Below are 24,103 nucleotides of genomic sequence, written 5' to 3'. Positions count from 1 at the left end.
TACTGCTTATATGATCCAAAATATACATTTAGAACATAGATTTGAAAATAAAATAGACATGGATTTAAATTTAGATTTTTCCAATATTTAGCTCATAGTTATGGGTATGTTTCAACTACTGAATTGCAATGAAAATAAACAAAAAAAAACAATCATTCTTTATCATATAGAACTTTATTAATGATTACATGATACACCATTTTTAAAAAGAATGCTACTGTGATTGTCATATAGTAAGTCTTGAATAAAAATAAGATCTCTTTGTTATTTTCCTTTTTCTACTACTCATTTAATAATCCTCTATAAGCCATCAGGTTCTCCTTGCAAACATTTTAACACATTTATTTTTTTATATCTAAGTCATTTCCTGTTGGAATGAAATAGAAGTTTAAAACTCCAAAGGTAAGTTGACAGAAGATGTGGAAAATGTTCTCCCATCTATATGCAGTAGGGAGTGGCTATGGGACATTAATTTTTGGAAGATATTTTTTATCAAATATTTTTATCATTAATCATGTATATAAATATATACTTAAGCAGAAAAAAAATATGATATATCAACTTTGCTTCCAGAGGAGATCCAAGCAGTGGCAGGCAATATGAGTAATTTAGGAGACAGTACAAAAAGCTTTAGGATAATATATAATTCAGTTATAGAGAGGCAAGTCATTGTTGTTAGTCTGAAAGAATTATAGTAATTTTTACTGCCACCATTTATTACTTTGGATTTCTCAAGGTGAAGGGTTAAGGGAACTGCTCTTCCAGAGATGTTGTTGTTCATGAAAGTCGAGGTCAGCTTGTCTTTGTTTTATTTTTAATTATTCATTTGTTTTTAAGTTGAGTTAAGAATTTAAGCTTTAGCTACTAGCTAAATTTATTTTTTTCAATGTAGAATTAAATCATGAATTTAGATTAATAGCCTCTTTGTAATATTGCCATTGCCCAGTGGACTAATTACAAAACCACAAGCGGTAGGAAAGATAAGAAAATGCAGTTACTCATTTTTTTGGAATGTTGACATTTGGCATACAGCTCCAAAGTGGATGTTTACACAGTAGCTGTCGTTAATATCCTTTTTCAATAGGTTATATATTATTTCTGACTTGATTGTCTCATCCTATATACAGCATACTAAACAAACAGCTGTTAACCTATGCATAATTAAACATATTTCACAAGGCATTTTAGATATTGTAAACATTTCCATTCACTCATTCGCAGGGAATTGTGCCACTGTTTGTTATTGGATTTGAGGAAGTCATCTGATCATAATGAAGTTCAATGAAATCTGAAGACTGGTTAGAAAAGGCTTAACCATAACCACTTGCTATCTATTGAAATATGTAGGGAAGCACAGATTGTATCATCCTGAAATTGTCACACATGGTGCAACTCCATTTGCTAACAGTCACAGAGGGTGATACTTGGCATTTGAAACTCTACCATAGTATTAAACTCATTACATGAAGTGATAATATCTAGTACAGGATTTTTAAAAAAATGTCTCATTGTTGGTTGTGATTTTTATTAAAGTTATCCAATTTTGATTTTTCAATGTTGTAGTTTACTTCCTTTTTTTAGATCTGTGTTCTATGAATCACGTATAATAATTTTAGTCATTACTGTTTCTGAGATCAGATCTTGTGTAGCTTGGAAAGGCCAAATGAAGCCAACAGGATGAAGTTTCATATAGGTGTGGTCTCATAGGCCTAGGAGGCTGGGAACTGGCTCCAAAATCAGAAAGACCCAAGTTAAAATCCGTATCGACTACCTCTGAGCTGAGTGGTTTGGAGAATATTAATTCACCATTGATTCATTCCATCAGTCCACCAATAACATTTATAGAGTGGTAACTTTGAGGCCAGCACCATTCTAGGCACTGGGGAAATAGCAATGGACCAAGCAAAATGTAAAGAAACAAACAACACACAACAAATATTAAGTACCGTGAATCTCCAAAGGGAAAATCTAATCATGCAGGGTTAGCTGACGCATGTCTAATACAGCTGGTGTATTAGCTGAAGCCAAAGAATGAATTGGCACATTTGGAAGTAGGAGAACTCAGGGAACCCAGGGCAGGCGGCCAGAGCAGTATGTGTGGGGTCCCACAGACTGACTTGTTCGTTTGAGGAATTGAAATGAAGCCTGAATGGTCTACATCGTGGTGGTGATAATATGGGGGTTGCATGTTTGGAAAGGACAATTGTGGCTAGATTCTGAAGGGCTTTGAGAGGAATGTCAGGAATTTAGACATTTTTCCTAAGACCAGTGCTTAACCCTTCTAAATGCTGGTCTATTCAGCTATAAATGAAGTTAATATTATCTAATCTTATGAGGTCTTTATAAAGATTATATGAGCTATATGTATATCATTTGCTTAGGAACAAGGTCTGGCACATTATAAATAATTTATCATAATAACTATGATTCATTTTGTTAAAGGCTATTCCTAGGTTTATTATTAAGTAAGTCAATTTGTGAGTAAGCACAGGAGGGCATCAGGACTAGCAGATCAGAGCTCACTGGGAGCCTATTTACTAGTGAACAGTAGTAGCATAGATAGATGCTTTCCAGGAGATATCAACTTCAAGAAGAAAGTTAGAAGCAAGCAGGCATCATGGCTCTAAATTGGTGGGGTCTACTGCAGTGATTCTCGAGCAGGAATGATCGTACTTCTCACAGGACATTTGGCAATGTCTGGAGATATTATTGCTTGCTACAAATGGGGGTAGTGGGTAGAGACCAGGAATGCTGCTGTCAGTGCACAAGATCACCACCCATAGCAAAAACTGGCAATAGTGCTGAGTTTGGAAACCCCACAGTGTGCTGGCCAAAGTTGCAATATGGGCAACTGCTGGCAAAAGATGCCAAAGGTGAGTTCCTGTCTTTAAAGCTCTTTATTACATGGTTGTCTCTCTTATGTTTGCTTCCTTCTTTTATACTGGAATACAAAGTAAACATCATGTGGTGCATTAGTCATAGAGTTTGCTTATTCTCAAAGCTGCTGAAACATATATACCTTTTCTAACTAATCAGCTTAAGCAAACCTGTGCAGTGGGTGGTAATTGTAGCTGACAATAGCAATCATGTATTTCTGAAGTGGCTGTGGAGAAACATGAAGATTATATGGGAGTGTCAAATCTATGACTTAGGCGGGGAGGTGTCAAACATCTACAAACAATATTGCTAGAACATCCAAATTTAGCGAAACCATTTTTTAGAAGAATGTAAAGCTAGTGTAATATATAGAATCTGGAAAACATTAATGTAAGAAACTATTATCTACACTAAACTCAAGGCTTATCAATACATGTTATTGATGGTGCTGTGAGACTCTATATACAATCTCCTGAATTTCTTTAGGGACTTCTATATTTGTTTTTATTGCAATATCACCTTAATTAGATATCAAGTAATAGTAGTGCCTGGGAGTGCTCATGGTTTTCTTTGGGCTTTTTTTTTTTTTTTTTTGAGGTGGGCAGTGCTCATGTTTTAAAATTCCTAATTTCAATATTGAATAAGAACAAATGCTTCTGTGGTGTTTTATGTGTAAAATTTGGCAAGTTTATAGTATCAAAAATTATGTATACTAAATGTTAATTTACTTAAGTAGTCCAAATTTATTTTAAATATAAACATTTGAATTTAGTAAATACATTCTAATAATGTATGCAAAGTCAGTTATATGTATATTAATTTTTGTGTGAGTACATTTTAATTTTGAATGAAGCACTTCCTTAAGTGATAATTACTAGAATCTATTAAATTCAAACATTCCTTTTCACAATGCATAAGTAACAAGACTCCCGGATAAAAAAGGTATTAGTATTTAGCAAATTTCATAGGTCAAATGAAGTTAGGAAATATAACTTTTAAAAGTTTAAAAACAATTACAGTTGACCCTTGAACAAAATCTGGGTTAGTGGTACCATCTCCCTAGGCAGCCAAAAATAACAGTATGGGGTGCCTGTGTGGCTCAGTTGGTAAGTATCTGCCTTCAACTCAGGTCATGATCGTGCAGCCTTGGGATCAAGCCCTATGTCAAGCAGCCTCTCCACTCAACAGGAAGTCTGCTTGTCCCTTGTCTCTCTCCCTCTTCCCCTCCCTCTTCCTCTCTCTACCTTCTGCTTGTGCTGCTCTCTTTCTCAAACAAATAAGTAAAATATTCAAAAATATTCCTGTGTGATTTTGTCTTCACCAAAACTTAATTACTATGGCCCACTGTTAACCAGAAGGCTTACTGATAACATAGTTGGTTAACATATATTTTGTGTTGTATGTATTATATACTATATTCTTTCAATAAAGTAAGCCAGAGAAAAGAAAATATGAAGAAAATCACAAGGAAGAAGAAATACATTTACAATACTATATTTATTGAAAAGAATCCAAGTATGAGTGGACTCACACAATTCAAACCTGTATCGTTCAAGGGTCAATGATATTACATTTTTTAACCTTTTAATTCAGAAGTAATAAAAACAATAATAAAAACAATCAAATATCAAGATGGGGTAGCTGTATAAAAGCCACAAGATTTGGGGTAATATTTCAAAATACCAGTCTGATTAATGTCATTCCTCTATAGAACATCTTTTCATGATTTCTCACTACTTTTGGTTAAAACAAATGAGCAAACAAACAAGCAAACAAATAATAATAATAATAATAATAATAATAATAACTCCCTAAGAGAACCTACTGCCCAGTACAGTCTTTTTCTAGGTCTCTGGTCCCCCTTAATGCCGGATGCCTATTGCCACAGGACCTTTACATATGCTATTGCCTTTGCCTGAAAGTCTCATTCCAAGTAGTCGCTTATGCTATGCTTATCAATCAGAGTAAGTCAAATCTCTAGATGATACATACTCAAGGAACCTTAATCTCTTTTTTTTATATTCCTATGAATGGTCATTTTCTATGTACTTATGTGCTGATTTAATAGAGGGAGCAGAGAAGAATTGCAGCCATATTTCTAATGAATTTATCACAGATTTACAGGGTTTACCAGTCTTATTTCCCAGTCATTCCTTGTAATGACATATTTGTGGAAAAGATGAGGCCACAAGAGAAAAGAATAATAATTATAAATAAGATTCATATTTGTATAGGGCTTTATATTTTATTAAACCTATTTTAAGCCTTATTCTCATTTGATCCTTGCAATAATCCCATGAGGAATATAGGAAACTTATTTAACAAACATATTTTAAACATCTATTATGATGCTGAGTGCTAGGGATACAAATACAAAAATAAGCAGCAATTTTACTCCCCTACCCTCAGGGAGATCCTTTTCTGAGAGGGGTGGGGAGGAAATACAAAAATAACTAACTATAATAGAGGGTAATTAGGGCTATGTTTAATAATCAGAAAAGATTGTCATGTGAATGAAAACAGGAAATTGTTAATTCTGCCTGAAGAAAGAAGTGGGAAAAGCATTGCAAGCAGAGAAACAACTTGAATAAATAACACATGATAGATGGTTTGTGTTGCACAGAACTCAGAGATGTGGAGAAATACTAGTAGAAGACCCATCTTGGTGTCTTCTGCATATCTCTGTGTTGGCACCATTATTAGGCAGGCTCTCCTCTGTTAGCAACAAACAGTTCCAATCTCATATGTTGTTCTCTCAACATTTCTAATAATTGTGTCAAAATTGTGTCTTATGGATTTCGTTTGGGTAAATCAGACACTTTTCTCAGAGGTAGGCAATGTGTTGATTGTCCATATCTGATTAAAAAGTCTACTTCAAAAGTCACATCTAGATTGAAGGTATCCAAACCATGTGCTTTAAACTAGTGGTTCTCAAATTTTAGCACACATTAGACTCCCCTGGAAGGCTTATTAATACAAAGATGCCAGCTAGCACTCCCCAGAGTGTGTTTGATTCAGCAGGTCAGGGTGGCAGGTATAACGAGTTTTTAAGTGATTCTGACACTGCTGATCTGGGAACACAATTTGAGAACTTTGAGACTTTTGAAGAATAGTTTCTCATGAAAAATCTGAGTGATGTTTCCTAAAGATACAGACTGGATTCCAAGCTAGCTAACACCACGGAATTAAATTCTGACTGTGCAAATTTGGGAAGTCTATGATAACTGCTCCCATTTCAGTCTTTTTCCTTTGTCCTTGACCCTTTTTACTTTAGCTGTTCAGTAGCCCCATGATTCTTTTCTGACTCTGAAAAGTTGCTTACCTTCAGGTACCAGATCTTTACCGTTATAAATCAAAACATGTTCTTTTTTTCCTTTTCCTCAGAAGAACCTGACCCAAAGATCTGATGGCAGCATAGCCATTAAAATCACAGGACAGATCCAGAGTTCTTGGGTTAAGCACCTTGTTTTATCTTTTATCTGACTTTCGGCATGTTACTTAACATCTATGTACCTCAGTTTCTTCATATGTAAGATGTTGATAATAAATAATAGTATCTAATAATAATAACACTGTCGTAAGTTATTCTGAGGATTCAATGAGTTAATATATGTAAAGTGCTAAGAACAGCTCCTGACACATACTTAAGGACTATATAAGCCTTAGCTCTTATTAAAATCGTCCATTGTCAGTGGCTTTAAATAATTAGACTTGATAGATTTTAGAAGAGAACGGGTACTGAAACACTGACAGAATTTAATCCCTTCCTTTAACAGTCAATATGCATCCCTACAGAGAATTAAATGATCTGGCCAAGGGTAAAGAGATGGTTATTGGGCTCAATACTCATGGTTCTTCTGCTATTGCTACTATACAATATAATTTTGACTTTTTTTCTAATGAAAAATGACTTCTCATGGAAAGAACAGGAATTTCAGAATTATAGGTTCCCAATCCCAATCATAGGTTGGGATTCCATTTTTCCATATTCTAACCAAAAAATTATTAGAGCAAATTAGACATTCTTTTGAGCTTCTATTTTCTTATTAAAGTATTAAAAAAGATTTGTGTGTGTGTGTGTGTGTGTGTGTGTGTGTCTGTGTGTGGGGGAGGGCTATATACAGATTTGTGTGTAAAGTGCTTACACACTGTGCGTGCTTAGGAAAGTATCAGTTTCTTGGTAAATTTTCAAGTCCCTTCTTTTCTGTTTCCTTACATAAAACTATTGCATCTAACATGAACCTTTGTTTGCTATGTTGAGATGATGACTATGGTAGAAACTGTAGGTTATACATAGATTATATGAATATGATGGGGAAAATATTCTACAAGAGGGTTTTCTTTTTCTTTTTCTTCTTTTTTACAAGAGGGTTTTCAATGCCCTACCAAGCACTTTTGTCAGTGATTATCCCCTTCAATTATCTATAGAACTATGAGAACAATTATTAATAGCTACCATTTATGGAATGCTTAAATATGCCTGGCATTGTGCTAAGTTCTTGACATACAGTGATATACATATTCCCCATCACAATGCTAGGGATCTGGCACTACTGTTAGGCAAGTTTTGCAAGGGAAAGTATTTTTACTGAAGTCTGAATGTCTTCTAAGCCCTCATGCAACTTGGTTTATACCTAAATTATTAGGACTTTTGTGCCATGTGCCATGTAAGGGTTAAACACAAGGCAAATGTAAATGGTAGATCTTGATTGAAATGACTGACACCCTATTTTGCAAATGAATTTTAGTTTTTAGAGTGGCTTCATGTATGTTCATACTTCATCATGGAGATGATTTGGGAAAGGTGAAATATATGCTCATTCTGAAGTCTGTGATATGGGGACACCTCTCTTCATATGGCCTATTCTTTTTATGTACTGGCCTGTATCTGGTGAGGAAAATTGGCCCATGCTGTCCTTAGAACATGCTCTGTTTTCTTGCCTCTGACTTTGCTGAAAGATTTTCTCCTTTAAGTGGCTTTATCCACCTTTTCCATTTGCCTAAATCTGATAAATTCTTCAGAATAGCTCAGTTGCCTTCCTTCATGAAGTCCTGCCCAGAATACACTTGATTAATCACTGAACTCAGAGTTCTAATTTGCAAAATGTCTTAAAAGTATTTAATGTACAATTAATACATGTATAAATTTGAAAAATGAAAGAGATAAAACAAATAAAAATAACTGCAATTTCACCAATAAGAAGTTATGCTTACAATTTGCATGCATGAATATGTGTACATGTAAAGTTACATATATATGTAAATATGCATTTAAGAATTGTATAGGCATCTATTATTCTATATTTTGCTCATCTACTACACATCCTGCTATAAAAATGTTAAAAATACCATTCATCTATACATGTTAAAATAGTATCTTCCATCCAAACATTTACATGAATTTTATTAGTCAGTTTTAAGCCCTCTATAAGGCATTCCAAATGACTATGTAGCAAGACATAATTTGTTTTCTGTCTACTTATTTAATATAAGATCTTGAGCAAATTACTCATTCTGTTATTTTCATGGAAAAGTATTTAACTTATAGAATTGTTTTGAGGACTAGGTAAAATAATGAAAATAAGATGTGAAAACTATAATACAAGTTTTCAAAAATATTTATTGTTAGTATTATTTTCATGATTATTATTTATTTATTCATTCAACATATGTCAGCTATGTATCCAGAAATACACTCGATCGATCTAACTTAACTTCTAGGGGTAGCCCAGGTGGCTAAATGGTTAGCAATTGCCTTCAGCCCAGGGTGTGATCCTAGACACCTGGGATCGAGTCCTATGTCGGGCTCCCTGCATGGAGCCTGCCTCTCCCTCTGCCTGTGTCTCTGCCTCACTCTATCTCTCTGTCTCTCATGAATTCATGAATACATAAATAAAATCCATACAAAAATCTGTTTAAGGTATTTTCATTAGATAACAGAACTTCCACAATTGACAGAGGGATATAATGGATAAGCATGTGGCAAATTAGAACAGCCAAGACTTTAGTCTTAAAAATGAGGTAGTGATACAAAAAAATTGCAGAGAACAAGATTTCCCATATTCAATGGAGATTTCATAACGAGCTATCCAAACTTGTAACCTGCAACCTCAGGAATTTTCTTTTATCTTCCAGATTCTATAGAAAAAAAGCAAAAACCAAAATAGCTCTGCCACATCCAGCCACTGTCAATTAATGCCTGGAACTGAATTAACTACGAGAAAACCAATTCAAGTAACAGGAGACTCACCAGCTGTCAGGCAGGGTTAGTCTCCTTGGAGGGACCACATACATATCTTGTTGCCAAGGAAAACAGCCTATAACATCATCTTTTTTTCAGGGCACGGGTAAATTCCTGCTTCATCCATACAAAACCTTCAGACCTCCAAGAGGCCAGAGGGTACAGATTAAAATTCATGCCTAGCAGAAATAGCTTCCACCCTCCTCACTATACTCTTGTACACAATATTCAAAAGAGGATCCCAAGGACTAAGCTATTGTCTCAGCTCTGCATTTGAACTCCGTTCATGTACAAGCATAGAGCGGCTAGTGTTTTACAAAGGGCAGGGGTGGTTACATTGAAAGTACTTGGCATTATCAGAAATCCTTGTTTATATCCTTTTTATGGGAGCCACAAAATGTGTTTGCTACATTCTTTTTTACCTTAAGTCTTTGTTGTCAGGTTGGGAACACTGCTGAATTCTGTTAAACAATGGGGAGTGGGTTTTTACAAAATAACCGTGTGTGTGTGTGTGTGTGTGTGTGTGTGTGTGTGTGTGTGTTCCAAAGACCTGTAAAGCAAAGGAAACTATTAAGAGAAAATCTTAAAGCGAATCTGTGGGTTACCGGGCCCATCTGGGTCTTTACTGACTGTGTTCCACTGGTTTATTTGACTGGAAACACCTGTTGTTTTCTCTGCAGAGCTGTTGGGAAGAAAAGGTGTACAGCCGGAGCTTACTGATTAGAACATGTGGCTGGTGCATGAACCTTGGTAAGTCGTAGTAAAGCAAGAGTGTAAATACTGGAGTATGCATTCTTTGTCAATTCCATGCTACTTTTGGAAATTTGTTGGCATTTGTTTTTTTGTACTTGGCACTATAGACTATTTTAATAATGTTTACACTCTTGTTCTGCTCCCTATCGCAACAAGCTGTTAAGAGAAGCCACATTTAAACAAGCATCCCTGCATCTTTTGCTGCTACTTGAAGAGGGTAGCAGGCTGTTCCTCAGAATAGTCTGTAAAAGATCTTCTCCAAATAAACTACTTTAATGCTAAGCAAAATGCCACATATGTAAAATAGGTAATGCCGGATTATGTAAAATGCTTTTTTTTAAGATGAGGGAAAAGGACTTAGCATCAAATAAATCTGTCAGCATGGTGAGTTACAGAAATAGTTTTAAAGGTAGTTTGAACTGTTTAATATTGCAATTACTATTTACTTCTTCAAATTAGCCTCCATTATCTTATGAACAGATCTCAAGAATGATTTACTTGACCATCCAGGGGCTTGTGGTCATATTATAAAAAGATGTTTAAAGAATGTTCTAAGAATCTTCTGAAACCTAATTTAATCTTTGTATCAAACACTTTTACTTATTGCTTATCCCCTTCAAAACACTCCCACTATCCAAATTTCTCAAGGAATCCTTTTTCTACATTAGTGTTAATGCATTGGTACGCAGTAGGGAAATTAGCCTTGAGTTATATGTATCAAGAGAAACAACAAAGGGAATGTGCTTTGTTCTTAGCAAGCTTACTTAATCTCTCAGATATGTAAAGATGAATCAGAAAACAATATGAACCAGCTCATGTCCTTAACTGCAATCATAGAACGAATGTTGAACTAAAATGTATTTTAGAGAGTACCCACTTTAGACCTTTCTTTTTCTTTTTGAGAAAAAAACAGGTTCAAAATGCTAAAACAATTAACCTAAGGCTAACAAGAAGGTATTTGGCAACATGTAAATAATCCAAATGGAACTTTGCACCATATAATTTTATCTTTATCAAAGGCCAATATTATCATTTAAGCCTCTCTAACAATTTCTAAAATATATGAATTTATTTTGGGAGGAAGCCGTACATTTAGACCTGTGTGGTGTCTATTTATAAGTCAATTTTCTTGGAATCTGCTTTTATATTTATGGTATTTACACATCTGTCTTCCATAATATTGCCATTTCTTAGAGTCTGTCTAGAGCTTTGACCATTCAATCAACATTCTATTTAGTAAGATATTGAATCCAAAGATGCACTGAAACAATCCCAATGAAAGACGCACTTTAGGAACTAATGTCAGGCAGAAGCAGTTAAAATACTTGGCAACTGACTGAACTGCTATGCTTGCCATGTATGAATTTCCTAGAGATAAGGCAAATTGTGCTTTGGCAAGAGATTAGTACCTTTTTTTTTTTTTTTTTTTAATCATTTCCTCTGTCTCACACACAGAGGTTTAAAAAAAAAAAAAATTAAAAGGCGACTGCTGTCCATGGTGCTAATTGAGAGCTTTACGGGGGAAAGGCACCTTGTATATAGCTAGTTTGTGAAAAACCCTTAACAGATACTGATTTTAATCACTATAATTTTGGCAGTGACAAGCATATTTATATACTAGATTCAACACCTAGAGAGTCCTCTCCTAAGTCAAATGAGTTAAGGGTATCTGCAATCATTTAAATAGACACATTTGACTTCCATGTAATTTTTAGGGAAAAATAATGGCAAATGGACAAGTGTTGAGAGTTACTCTTTAAAAAGACAGACTTAGCCTCTAAGCTCACATGGTTTATTTTAGCAATTTCAGAGGCTCTGTACTCAACTTCTTGTGTGAATTGTGCTTTATACCATTCCATTTGACAATTAAAATGAAAAAATGTGGAAAAAGCCATTGTTTGTTTTTTCTATAGTGCCATCAATGTGCACTGCACTGAACAATAGTCAGGGCATGACAAACAAAGGCTCTGCCCTGTGGAGCTTACAATCGAGCAGCATGATACAATACAGAACAATACAATTCAGAACAAGCATGTGGTGATTAACAAGCTTTCTAAGTGACATTCTTTGCAGAATAGGAGGTTTTTTTTTTTTAAATAAATCAGTGGGTGAGGGGGTGGACATACATTAATTGAGAAGCCGTTTCATCTATTGGGACTTCAACAGAAGACACAAATCAGCCTTGGGTGAATAGACCAAGGAGGAAAGATTAGGAGGATGGTATGATCAGTAATTAAAGATTTCAGGGTAGGATATCTCTGCAGTGAATGAAGAACTGGGGAGCTCCTAGAAATAATCAGTATAGCCATATTATAAAGAAGAGAATAAGAACCAAGGCATTTAATAAAGAGTCCTTTTCTATATCAGGAAAGAAGGTAGGTTTGAAAGCATCCATGGAGAGCACATAGGGATGGGAATATGTGGTGTGTGCTTTATTTTTTTTTAAGATTTTATTTATTTATTCATGAGAGACAGAGAGAGACAGAGAGAGAGAGAGAGAGAGAGAAAGAGAGAGAGGCAGAGACACAGGCAGAGGGAGCCACAGGCTCCATGCAGGGATCCTGATGTGGGATTCAATCCTGGGTCTCCAGGATCACATCCTGGGCCGAGGGCAGGCACTAAACCACTGAGCCACCCAGGGATCCCAGGTGTGTGCTTTAAAGTTAGAAATTTTACTTGAATCATACAGAAATTCTGGCAGGCATTTGATACATGAGCTCTAAGTTGGTTATGGAAGAATAAATGGTGCCAGATAGTTAGAATTGTATGTTGTGAAGTCATGAATCCATAGCAGTAGCTGTGTAGACTCAAGCATATTCTGGAATGTAAATCCATTGTTCTGTGTGTACAACATTTCAGTAAGGTAGAACAACTATTGGAAGCAAGAAGGTATTTATTTCACCCCAATAGCAATGGCCAATATTCATTGAGTGCCTACTATAGCAAGGTACTATTCTCAACAAACTTGTATTATCTCCTTTATTCCTCACAGCAGCCCTGTGAGGTAGGTAATGTAATTGTTATAAAATCCCCTCCACAGATGGATAAATCAAGGCACAGACTAACTTCTGAAAGTGGAGTCTGGCTTCAAAATCAATACTCTAAGCACTATGTATAAATTCCTTTCAAAATCCAGATTACCATTCTCAAGAAAAACTCTCCTTGAAGGAATCCTGTATTTTCATGAAGGTTAGGAAACACTGATCTCTTTTGTGCTTTTGTAATTCCATATATCATTTTCCCTATACAATTTGCATTCTGCTCATGACTCCCTTATGAGTCAGTAGATTAAGATGAATGAGATGCTATTGTTTATGTGGAGTGCAATAGACTTAATATCTAAAATTCTAGATTAAATATTAAGAAACTGGAAAGAATATTATGAATCCTCTCAGCCCCCATGAAAGAATAGAGTTAAATGGGTAAATAGAACATGTAATAGATTAAATTTTGAGCCACTGGAAAGTATTTGCAAATGTCTTTTTGCTATACGTGCTTCATTGCAGGAGGCCCCAAGTAGCTTATGGCAGCCTTGGTTCACCAGTACCACATCCAAATAGATTATAGCTAAAGTAAGAACTTAAATAGTTTTCCTATTGTTTATCCCATATGTAGCAGTATCAAAGTCATTTCTTGCTATGCAAAGATCCCTTATCTTTCTATTTTTTGTGACTTTGTCACATACAAGCTATCTCTTTACTCCAGAAGACTTCATAAAATTCTTGAATGTGAATTATTTTAGGTGATGTTTTATTTTAAAATACAGTGAGCCCTAGAGCACCTTTTGCTTCAGATAGGAGGAGATGAAAACCAACTGCTATAGGAAACTTCTGCTATGGGAATTATTGTGACAACCCTAAAGGAATTGAGACCACTAGTTTAAGAACATGAGAGCAAAATGTCAAAGACACTTAACTAGTTGCTTTTCTTGCTAAATGTAAATTTGCATGATATCTTTGTTCCTTGAGCTTAAATAACAATTTTCTTCAAATCTTCCCAACTCGTAACAAGTAGTTTAGCAAATAAACAAATAAGAATGGAGAACACACACAATGAATTTTGTCAAAAGCTCTATTTGCACAAGATTTTCTGAAACTCCTGAAATGATTGTCAGCAGCTGTGCATTTAACTTTTAACTATAATAATATAGGCTAGAGTCAATATGAGGTGGGGAAGACCCAATGGAATTTAAGGGCCCAAACATGTTTTCTTCAATGATACAGATTTAGACACAAAAGGCCTTGGATGATTTAACTTTATTCATGAGTACTATTACCAATTTTTAGTTGTTCCTTGATCTATTTTTTCATTCTCCATCCTGTTTATTAATTCTGTCTCATATGCTAAAAAAAAAAAATTCACCAGATCTTTCGTAAATTAAACAGTAACAGTAAAACTACCATGTTTCATTCCAAATAACTGTGGGGTCTTTCTCCTTTCAAAGGCTGCATTTCTTATTTACAGTGTGTCCCCTGGGCCCCTGAAATAGGAGTCTGTCATTCCACTCCACTGAAATATCTTTTTCAAAGATAATTAAGGATTCCTTTTTTTGCCTTTTATTTTTTTCCCAAACTGAGATATAATTTATTTCAGTGAAAGAGCAGAGAGTTCAAAATATTTTTTAAAATGTGTGCACTACATAAACCATAGACCTTAGTAGATATGATAGTATATTTGCATCATTCCAGAACATTTCCCTTTCCGCCTTACAAATGTGATGAAAGAAATTGGAACAGTTATTCTCTCTGGGGGGATGGATAATGCATTCTGATTTCTTGTACCATAGATCATTTTTTTCCTGTTGTAGAACTTAAAATAAATGGAATCATACAGTGTGTACTCTTTTGTATCTGGTTTCATTCATGTGAATATATTTTGGAATTCATCAAAGTTGCAGCAGAAGTTCATTCTGTTTTACTACTAGGTGGTTTTTGTGAAATGAACAAACCTCAATTTATTAATCCATTCTCTTGTTTATGTATATTTGGATTGTTTCCAGTTTGGGTGCATTATGAGTAAAGTTGTTAGGAGCATTCTTGCACATGTTTCTTTCTGAACATGTTTTCATTTCTCTTGAGTAATTGTCTAGAAACAGGAGTGCTGCTGAATCATAGGGTAGATATATATTTGACTTTATGAGAAGCCTCCAATTTTCCAAATACATTAACTATTGTACATTCTTACGAGCAATGAATAAAAGTTCTAGTTACTCCATATACATACCAATATTTGGCATGTTCAGGCTTTGTAATTTTGACTCTTTTAGCACATAGGTACAATATCTCCTTATGATTTTATTTTGCATTTTCATAATGACTAAGGATGTTGAGCACCTTTTCTTGATTTTATTGTTCAGTCATGAAGTGTTTGTTCAAGTATTTTGTCCATTTTATTGAATTGATTGTTATGATTAGTGTTACTATCATTTAGTGGTGATAAATGATACCTCATAACATACACACAAATTAATCCACAATGAGTGTAACATCAAAGTTACCAAAACTGCAAACTTTTAGAAGAAAACATACAGAAGTATCTTTACAACATAAGCAGAAATTTCTTAGAAGGGACAGAGAAAGAACTATCCATACAATAAAATACTGCCATATTAGATTTCATAAAAATTAAAAGCCTATGCTCATAAGTTACCATTAGGAAAATGAGTAGGCAAGCCACAGACCAAGAGAAAATATTCACAATGCATATATCTGACAAGTTCTTGTAGGGAGAATATATGAATGACTAATGATCTTTTAATTATTAAATATATGGACTTTTCATTTCTCTTATGGCTTATTTTTTCATTTCATTTGGTCTTCTTTGACCAGCCATTTCTTGAAAATTTATTCTTCTTAGTTGTTGGTGCTTTTCTTATTTGTTCATTTTTTAATTTTCATTAAATCATCTATTTTTATAATTTTAACTGCTTCTTTTGGAATTTTCTTCTGATGTGTTATCCAAGATCTTTTTATTATTATAATTTTATGTTTTTAGAAAAAAGAGCTAGTCTATTTTTTTTCCTCAGTGGTCTAAATTCTTGCTACTCACAGTGTTATCTGTCAACTAGCAGCACCGGCATCTGTGAGCTCTTTAGACTTGCAGAACCTCAACACCTGACCCACTATATCAAAGCTGCAGTCTAACAAGATCCCCAGGTGATTCCTATATACATTTATTAAAGCTTGAGAAGAAGTAGTATTGTAACTTATACCTATGGTTTTAACTGTCTCCTCTTCTGGTAGTTCTTACATATTTAGTAAATGCCATTTTAATGTAGTCCAGATTTATATTTCAGTGTACTGAGTATCTTCAGATGTCTGATATTTAGGTAGGTATGTAAAACACAATATGTTCAAAAACAAACTCATTATCTTTCCCTTCTTTTATTTCAATATCTCAGTTAATGAAGAGGTAGTCAAATAATTTTTATTTTAGAATACTAATTGCTAAAGTAAAGTTTCTTAAGTAAAGAAATCTTACAAAAAACTAAAATGGTACCGCACTACTCAATTCTTAATTCTATATGGCTTTGAGGGTATAGGCTGAGTTATTAGGGAAGGAAAAGTAAAGAAGCAATGGAAAAAAAACAATAATAGTAAAAACAATAAAAATAAATAAATGAGGATAACATATTAATTCCCTAAACAAAAGACAGTTATTTATGTTCTTTCATCCTAAATACTTTTTGATTTCAAAACTGAAACACCTTTTCCTTCATGTAACCAATTCAGCAATTCATTTATAGGAGAGGAATATAAAATGCTATGAATTTTGCATATGTTATATGATTTCAGAACATCAACAATATTTTTATCCTGTCAACAATGTCCATCAACAAAAACAAATAATAAAAGTTATGTTTTTATTAAGTTATTCCCAGTAACCAAGAAAGCAAGCTGTTGGACTAAAATGAGGAGGAAATGCAAAGAATTTGATTTATATTATATAAAGACCAAAAATGACTATTGAATTACTAGTATTGAATTACACATATCCCATAGGTACTGAGTCCAATGACAGTTAAATTTTTAGTGAAAATACTTCATTTCATCTCATATGTCAGAACATCTTAATAATCATGTCACAAAAAGGATTTTTCTCACCCTTTCTTGAAGGTGAAGATCCAAATTCATGCATTCAACTTTGACTAAGAAAGAATGTTCAAGAAGTTTTATATCACTCATGGCTCTTTTTAAAAAGGGGAAGGGGTAATTAATTCTCATACTTCAGCCTGATCCTAAACTAAGTTCCTAGCATAAAAAATCCATGAGCATGGCTGAAAGATGGTGGTGTCTCCACTGTATTTGGGTTATAATAATGCCATTAGATAACAATTACAGAGAGCTTCTCTTTACCTTTCTTTATGATCATCATTTCATCAAATTCATACAACAGCCCTATGGCACTTGGAAAGTTATCGTGGCTTTCTTGAGATTTCATAGAGAAATGCTACTCAGGATTGGTGGCTAATTCCAAAGTCAATGTTATTAACCACTCCAACATAGAGGGGTAGAAATTTATCTTCATCTTTCTCTTTCACTTCTCCTATTTGGAGAAATAATAAAAAAGAAGACAATCTATCCCCTCTGCACCTCTGGAGGGTAAATTTTCTGCTCTGTGGAGTCAGAAGGAGAGAATCAGTCAGAGAAATAATAAAAATGATGACAACTGTGTCAGTTCTATGGAGGAGAGGAAAATGAATCATTTCATGGCATCAGGGTGCATTCGGAAAGTAGGACTTCGAGTAACCCTAGGAAGAAGCTTTATTTCAAAGCAAAGTGTGAATGTGTGGTCCTCTCCCAGGCCCCAACCTGAGGCCCCAAAGTACCCACTCATTTCTAATAGGGGCAAACATTCACCTCTCTCCAACTCTATCTCTCTCTTTCTCTCAGCTTCACTGTTAGTCTGGACCCCAAACTTACTACTTGTACAACTAGACACATGAGTGTTTCCAGCTGAGAAAACGAATTTTTCACACATTGCTGGAATCCTAACCCTGAGCAGACACAGCATCCTCCCAGCATATAGGCTTTCTGAGTGAAATCAGTGCTGCTGACAGGATCCACATTTTCAATCTATATTCATCCACACGGCATCATATCTTCTTGGGGAGGGCATTGTCATACAGTTGAAGCTAATGTTCTGTCAGGCTTTTATCTTGCTAGTCTATCATTACAATCCCAACTGAACCAGAAGGCCTCAGGGGTTTTCTGTTGCTCTCAGTCAATCAGTATGGCAGTTACCAACACACTGATCCAAGGGAGGCAGTCCCTGCATGAGATTTCCACGTTTGGCATCTTTTTCTCTTCCTACATAAGAAATCTGCAATCATTAATTGGAAAATACTGGAAAACATTAGGTTTGCAACATTTCACAAGGCTATGAGTTTCAATTAATATTTGTAAATTTCCAACCTTCTTTTTAGCTGCTATTAAAAAAAAAAAGGCTGCTAAAATGTAAAGTACAGGAAGAGCTTTTCAAGCTAAATACTGTTAACTGTGTCTTCTTAAGGAGTTAATATTTAGATTTTTTGGGATAAATGACTTTAATAATGTTAAATGCATATGAGACTATTTAAAAATATATATGTTATAATGTGTACATTTCCCCATAACTGGGATTTTCCCCTTCATTGTTTTCCTTTTAATTTTATGAGAATTATTCCAGATATGTATATTCTACCTTTTTAAATATAATACATTGAGCATAATTTAACTTTATTCTAGAAAACTCAGAATCTCATTTATAGATATGCATTGTTGCATTACGAGATAGTGATACTGTGTTGGATTCTATATAATTCAGTAAGTCAGGTCTTCCTATAGACATATGACTTTCTTTCTTTCTTTCTTTCTTTCTTTCTTTCTTTCTTTCTTCTCTCTTTCTTTAATTTTCTATATCTGCTTATAAAGTTCCAATTATTTGCAAATATGGTGCTCAATAAACATCAATAAAACAAAACAGATAAGATCTTTGTCTTCTTGAATTTAGTCCAAGGTGGGTATAGATAGAATAAATACACACAAAAAATACATAATTTAAATCTAATCAATGCCAAGAAGATAAAGAACAGGTTGTCATTAGAAGCAGAGATATCTAATTAGATTAAAGAGTTAGGGAAAGACTCTGAGGAAGTGAAGTTTTTCCAATGAGATTTTCAAAATTAGGAATTAGCTACAAGAAAGGAATAGCATGTGCAAAGGATTTAAGATCAGGAAGATATCCGAACACCCAAAACCTGGATTAAAGTTTAATATTGTTGTAAGATAATACAAGAGGGGATTTCAGAAGGACATCACGCTCTCTAAATGTTTAAGAGAAAAAAGTTCTAATAACTTCCTAATAAATTATTTCAAAATTTGGGGAAAATAGCTACACAGTTAAGGAAAATTTGATACAAAAAGAACTCAATATTCTTAAGAATTAATGAGGATTTAGGTCAAATGCAGATATAATCCACAGGTTAACTTTATGTTTGTTATTCATCATCAAATTTTCCCTTAAGTTAATTGAGGATTCCCCATAGAAATTAAAATGAGTTTTACAAGGGATAAAACAAACAAAATGATTAATGCCAATTTAAACCCCCAAGTCATTGTTTCTCAGATTCCTACCTCATTAGACCTCAGGAATCTCTATAAAGGGATTATTAAACAAATGAATTGTTATTTTAGCCCTGTTGTACTTGTTAGTGTGAAAACAGTTTATATGTAAAGCAAAGTAAATTATGGTAAATTAGCATAAAGTTTAGTATTATAATTGTCAGCAAATCTCAAAATAATGGAAGTGTCTATTTGCATTATTATTAAAATCAAGAGTAAGATGAGCTTCCTCAAAGAACATCCATGCTTTATTTTATTATACCATAGAAATAATTTTCTTTTGGAAAAAATGAGCAAAACAAAAACATATTGTTTATAATTCACTTGAATTATCAATTACTTAAATAAGCATGTAGAAAATATTTTACTTCCTGGGAAATGATTTTCTGTTGATTAAAAAAGAAGAGAGAGGGACCGAGAGATTCTTAAGATACATGGATTACTTCTTAAATTCATCTAGCGCATTGAAATTCATTAGCCAATTAATGACACTCAGTATGTGTTATTCATAATATACCCATAAAATTGATCATTAAAACTCAGAGCAACAGATTTTCATACTAGAATGTATGTGTACTCAAGACAAAACTAATTCTAGTGCTTGCTAATATCAGCATTATTAGAAAATCTTTTCCTTGTTTTACTTTTTAAAGTAATTAGAAATTTGCTTAAAAATCCCCACTGACATGCAATGTTAATATTAGTGCAATTAATGAAATGCTAATATTTATGAATTAATTGGCAGGAATCTTGATGAAAGGAAGCTAACAGAAATCGCTTATGCAGAATCTACCAGAGGACAAGATTTGTCCTTGGTGACTTGCTCATTTTGTTTTCAGATTGTTATTTAGTAAAATAGTCAATGGAATTTTAGTAAATTTTTGGCTGAAAAAGTTCTCTAAGCCAAATTTAACAAGCTAGCTTTTAACATAGGTATGTTCACCGAAGATATTGGAGATGATATTTCTTACCCACTAACTCAGATATGCAAGGAAAAAATATAATTCTTATTTTCTATGACTTTACTTTGTCTCTATCTTAAGATTCCATTCTTCTTGATGGTCAGACATATATAGTCTTATTACAATTCATGTGGCCTTCATTATTTTAGAATTAATCTAATTAATATGGTATTTACATCACTATTCTCCTACCAGCATCTTCTGTAGGTGCATCTGATTTTCTGGACATTATATCAGCATTTGCTCAACATTCCTTGTTTCAACCTATTTTCTATTCACAGTGACATACTATTTTCTATTTTGGCATTTTAGCATCACATCGGAAATTCCTCCCGGTCTACCATCTCTTAATGTCACAGAGTCACCATCTTTAGTCCCAGAAGGAAACAAATAGCAGACTCTGCCATGTTACAAGGGCTGGGGCTAATTTGTTTAGGCATGTTCTGTCCTCCCAAACTATCTTGGTTCTAAAAACTCTCAGTGGGGTTGGATGCCTACTAGGGCACATAGGCAGGGGTCAAATCTTGCCTAGTATCAGTGATCCTTCTGTCATAGAGAGGTCATAGCTGAGGTAACCATTTTGGCAAATTTTTCTTCATAAGTTTTTGTGTGTGTGTGTGCGTGTGTGTTGCCTGGATTTCAGATTTTATACACTAATAAGCACAAATTGACCCTATTTTTTTTTCCGGTCCCACCACAAAATCTTTTTTTGGACAATGATGGCTTTATCAGGGTTCAGGCAACATGCAAATAAAATTGCTGATGCCAAAAGGCCAAATAGCAACTTGGTCAACACTTCACATTGTGCCATTATTATATACTTTCTTTATCATTGTAAAACTTAACACTAAACATAACTTGGAAATTAAGAATTTATAGATGAAAGGGTCAAAAAAAAAGGGAGGGAAGAAGAAGGAAATTACATATGAACATGGGATCCAAAAACCAGGCCTTTGCAAAGCCTTTAATATAAGCTCCCCTCCCCACATCATTAAACTTAGGGAAAGGAGGGCAAAACATTAAATTGAGGAAGAGGTCTTCTCTCTCTTCAATACTTCTTTCTTGAAAACACTTCTCTCTTTTTGCACAATCTTCCCATGTATCTAGGCCCAGCTTTAAATGATTTTAGCCCTATGTTGTATTAACATCTCACTGTTGAAAACCTTTTCCTTTAGAATCTTTCTCTGCAGAGCCAACCAATATGAAATTATGAGTCAAATGTGGATTTCAATAAGGGCCTCTAGAGATGAATTCTTATCACAAATGTACCCAAGTTATTTTAAAGCACAAAGCAAGTCAATGGTGAAGACTATTTGTGTCAGGCTGGCTACTATGTTGATCACCCCATGGAAGTGGAACGGACCACATCCCAATTAACATGTAAGATGCTGTGAATTTGGAAGAATTTGAAAGAAAGTTCATTACTCACACAAGGGATTCTTGGGAAGAAAGAGTTGGCAATTGGCACAGAGAGATCTGGGATGTTTTGAATAGGGCAGAAGAGTGGGTTGGGGACTTTGTTGTGGCATTAGGGAATTTGCTAGATTTGGGTTGGCAATTTTCAAGTTTTGAATATTCTACAGGGTCCAAAGGAAGGGACATGAGGCTTATAAGAAGTCAGTGATTTAACATTAAAAAAAAACGGGTTCAAATTCTACTGTACTCACCTTTCTCTGCTGTGAGAATGTCCAGTGCCCCTTATTCTACAGAAACCAAGGACAGCTGCCTCACAGACTAAATGAAGATAAAGCAAGAATTGCTAAGAGACTAGGTTGACTAAAAAACCTTGTGGAACACATATTAAGAATGCCAGAGTCTAGTCCCTTCTTTTCTTTTGTAACTATTTTCTAACCAAATGTGGGAGATCCCACATAGAAGAGCAGTGACATGCTAGAACATCATGATCCTCTGATACATCTTTTCTAACGGGCTATAAATTATGGAGAGTATAAAAAGTTTTTTCATTCTTTTAAGACTGTGTGCTAATAGAGTGATAATATTTGTAGGGCAGGAGCACATATAAAACATTAACAGTAGATTTCAAAATCAGACCTCCATGTATTTCCTCTTTCCTTTTTTTTCTTTACCTTCCTTTTTCCAATGATTAAGTGCCTATCTATTTATGAGGCTGAGTACGTTTTCATGCGCTGGGACACATTAATAAGAAAGAGAAGTCACTTATCCTTATGGAGTTTGCTTTTTGTGGGTGGTGATAGAATTTTTTTTAAAAAAGCAAACAAAGCAAAACAAAACACACAGCTTCAGCTCTATTAAGTGCTATAAAGGATTCTGAGTCCCTAATCTAGTCTAGGTACAAAGGAAGGCAGCCTTTGGGAATGATGGTTAGCCTAAAACCTAAAGCATCAGTCCAGAAAGTCTTTGAAGAAGTTAATGCTGGGTGCAGAAGTTCCTATTTTCTAATTCTAGTGGTTATTCAGGACTATATTTAATTGGTCGATAGAAATAGGGCAAAAATTGAAATGGGCCTCTCTGCCTCTGTAATGAAATAAATAGTTTTCCATAGCATTAGCTGTAAATGACACTACTGAACTGACAATTTCTTTCTTGTTTGGGCTTCATTTAAACTTCTGAATGGTATTAAGAGGTTATTAGAGATTAATCTCCAATTAGGTATTCTGATAGCCCAAGAAATTGTCCAAGGGTCCCTCTGGCCATATTTTCTTAGCATTAAAGAGATATTGAATTAATAATATTTTGCCATCTCTTCAGACCTTTAAACTCCTGTGACTGATGTCCAATCATTTAGCCCACTTAAACAGAATGTCACACTGTGAGTCTTCCATTCTGAATAGGTCACCATAGGCTAGTGCTCATTAATGTTGAGTGTCCATTTCAGAAGCTGCAGCAGCCACTCAGTCCCTATGTTTTAAGAAAATAAGTAGAAAATTGTTTTCTCACAAATGAATGGGTTATAAAGACAATGTCATATGTCAGTATTATTGTGACTAAAAAATATCATCTAGGCTCTGTAGTGCTGTATAATGCTCCAATATTAGGCCATAAAATCAAGTTGGGATAGTGAGTGAAGTTCGTGGCATAGTTCCCAGACCTATCCAAAGTGTTGTGCACTGCACAGGATAAAGTCCAAAGCCTAACATCGAAAGCAGGAGGGGCTGAGCAAAACAGTTGTGATTTACATGGGATTCTCATCCACCAAAGCAAGACTTGAATAAGTTAATCAAATACTTGCACTGAAAATTTAAAGGGATAAGTTTGTAGAGAATAACCTGAGAAGATTCTCCCTTGTTTTGTTGTTTTATTACACTGAAAAGTTAAGGGTTTCTTTTCTTTCTTTTTTACATTTATTTTTATTTTTTTATTTAAAGATTTTATTTATTCATTTGACAGAGAGAGAATGAGAGGGAGGAGAGAGCACAAATGGTGAGGAGGACAGATGGAGAGGGAGAAGCAAACTCCCTGCTAAGCAGGGGAGATTCCAGGACCTCAGTCCCAGGACACCTAGATCATGACCTGAGCCCAAGGCAGACACTTAACTGACTAAGTCACCTAGGCGTGCCCCTCTCTTACCATTTTTTAAAAAAGCTTACATTTTTCTTTACTAGACTATGAAAAGATATGTTATAACTTAAGAACTTATGTGTTATAACTTAAGAACTTATGTTGTAATTAACTTTTCCCTTCCTTTA

At 34.5% G+C, this 24,103-nt stretch overlaps 1 protein-coding gene and 1 pseudogene across 1 annotated transcript in view; both read left to right on the top strand.

Moving 5' to 3' along the window:
• The window catches only part of TENM2 (teneurin transmembrane protein 2), a 3,534,961-nt gene that overhangs the window by 1,625,591 nt on the left and 1,885,267 nt on the right, over positions 1–24,103 (top strand). Inside the window, exon 9 of the mRNA XM_072756643.1 lies at positions 9,799–9,868. The gene's annotated coding sequence lies outside the window, so the exon portion shown is untranslated. The remainder of the gene's footprint in view (positions 1–9,798; positions 9,869–24,103) is intronic.
• Positions 2,723–24,103, top strand: part of LOC112928076 (RNA/RNP complex-1-interacting phosphatase-like) — a 114,674-nt pseudogene continuing 93,293 nt past the window's right edge.

The sequence above is a fragment of the Vulpes vulpes genome, chromosome 4 (assembly GCF_048418805.1).
Source record: "Vulpes vulpes isolate BD-2025 chromosome 4, VulVul3, whole genome shotgun sequence".
Taxonomy (NCBI): Eukaryota; Metazoa; Chordata; class Mammalia; order Carnivora; family Canidae; genus Vulpes; species Vulpes vulpes.
Note: the sequence above shows the minus strand (reverse complement) of the source record. Positions and strands in the feature narration are given on the sequence as shown.